We start from the raw sequence: 2,677 nt of genomic DNA, 5'->3' as shown, positions 1-2,677 counted from the left end.
TATCTTGACCAAATTCGGCATTTATTAGATTTACCATGCTCCTCATGTATATGAAAAACCCTATTAAGATCCGACCACTATATCATATAGTTGCCATAGGAACCATCGGTCGAAAATTAAGTTGTTGTATCAAAAAACATTTTGTTTATCAAGATATCTTGACCAATCTCGGCATTTATTAGTTTTACTTTACTCCTCAAATATATGCAAAATCCTATTATTATCGGACAACTATATCATTTAGCTGCCATAGGAACGATCGGTCGAAAATTAAGTTTTTGTATCAAAAAACATTTTGTTTATCAAGATATCTTGACCAAACTCAGCATTTATTAGATTTACTATACTCCTCATATATATGCCAAATCATATTAAGATTGGACCTTTATATCATATAGCTGTCATAGGAACGATCGGACAAAAATTAAGTTTTTTTATCAAAAAACTTTTTGTTTTTCAAGATATCTTGACCAAACTCGGCATTTATTAGTTTCACTATACTCCCCATATATGTATATGCAAAATTCTATTAAGATCGGTGTACTATATCATATATCTGCCATAGGAACGATCGGTCGAAAACAAGGTTTTTGATTAAAAACTTTTTTTCCTTATTTATTTATTTATTACTGGTCGACAAACCGAGTGTCTTCCTCATTATTCAATAGGTTATACAATAGATAATAGAATTATATGCTAAAAGATACAATTTTCTAAATAGCATCACCGACCGATGGAGGTGTTTTATTTGCCAGTCCGGCCAGCTGTGCCCCTTTTCACAGCTAATTTTGTCAGTGACGCTATTAGAGCCTACCTCTAAGCAGAAGGTTGTAAGTAGGAAAAAAGTGTTCTCAAGTAAAATTAAAAATAATCTTAATTTGTTATATTAATAAAGAAAATTCAATAAATAGGAAAAAAGAGAAAGTATGAAGATTGTTAATAAAGTAAAGCAATGTAAGTTAGATGAAGAGTGTTAAGTAGATAGGACAAAGAGAAAAGTAAGGGGAAATCACCGACCCGGTGGGGGAAAATTTTTCAGCCTGTCCGGCAAGCTATGCCCCTGCTCATAGCTGGGAGTGGTTAGCGACTTCCCGAAGGTATCCTGAAAGCAACGATTTTATTAGGGGTAGAGACAGTTCTGTAGAGAAAACGTGATGCAAACTATTATAATTTTTACATAGCACGCGAAACGGATTGTGCATAGCGTAGTCTGTTGTGCACGTAGATAGGAATAAGGGGCGATAATTTGTAGTTGGTCTATTCGGAACAGAGAATTGAAGACGCCCTAGCAGAAAAGGGGAATCTATGTCGCCAATAATCAACTTATGTAGAAGGACTATACCGAGAATTGTTCTACGGTTGGTTAAAGACGGAAGGTTGAGAAGAAGCAGTCTGCTGGAGTAGGATGGCAACCGAAGATTAGGGTCCCAATTTAAACCTCGTAAGGCAAAAAGCAGAAATTGCTTCTGAACAGATTCAATACGATCTTGGCTATTGTTATACTGTGGAGACCAGATGCAAGAGCAGTATTCAAGGATAGGGCGAACAAGAGAGATGTACAGAAGTTTTGTAATAAAAGGATCGTTAAACTCTTTAGACCATCGTTTAATAAATCCAAGTACACCTTTTGCCTCATTAACGATGGTATCTATGTGAAGATTGAAACAGAGTTTAGAATCAAAAATTACGCCTAGATCCTTAACTGTTAGTATACGTTGCAAAGGGATATTGTCGATTGTATAACTGACAAGATAAGGCGTAGTACGATTAAAAGTCATAAACATACACTTTGAACAATTTAGATGCAATTGATTGGCCGAACACCATAGTTGCATAGCGTTCAAATCGTCTTGTAGACGAGAATGATGTAGGGGATTAGTGTATGATAGAAAAAGTTTGACATCGTCCGCATACATGAGTACGCGGGCATGTGATATAACAGAGGGGAGATCATTTATAAAAAGAGTAAAGAGTAAAGGTCCAAGATGACTACCTTGAGGAACACCAGAAGTAACGTGAACCCGTTTAGAGGTAGTCAGCCTCAGCATTACTCTTTGGGTCCTACCTTTTAAATAAGAATTAATCCAAAGCAGAAGAGACAGGGGGAAACCTATTTGGTCAAGTTTAAAAAGTAAAATGTCATGGTGCACAGAGTCAAACGACATTTTCATTTTCGAAAGGAAAGAAAAAGAAAAAAAAACTTGAAGATTCACGCTTCAAGTTTACAAAATTATAAAACTGTCTCGGATTTTGGGCAGATTGCCTTTTACAACGAGTTAGATAATTCTCATAGCATTGAGAATTAAGAAGAAAGAAGTTCAACTTGGCTATGAAATATTTAGCCAAGTCTGTACACGAACCAGACTTTTTAAACTTCTTAAAATATTTAGATTTTACATTTTTTAGATGTGATGATCTGGGAGTAAACCAGGGTGGTTTGGAAAAAGTAGTCGAAGGAATTGACTTAGGAATACACACATCTAAGATGGAGTTTAGGGTGTTATAAAAAAAATTAATGGCAGTATTCATATCAACCGAGTCATATAAGAAAGACCAATCGGTTGCATAAATAAGCTGATTCAGCAAAGAATAATTTCCTTTGCGAAAGCAACAACGGGGCTTATTGGCTGATAAGCTCGAAATGAAAGTATTACAATTGAGCATTGCAATCTCTAAA

Source organism: Drosophila novamexicana, unplaced genomic scaffold, assembly GCF_003285875.2.
Source record: "Drosophila novamexicana strain 15010-1031.04,08,12 unplaced genomic scaffold, DnovRS2.1 tig00002118-arrow-arrow-pilon, whole genome shotgun sequence".
NCBI classification, from domain to species: Eukaryota; Metazoa; Arthropoda; class Insecta; order Diptera; family Drosophilidae; genus Drosophila; species Drosophila novamexicana.
This window is presented reverse-complemented; position numbering follows the sequence as displayed.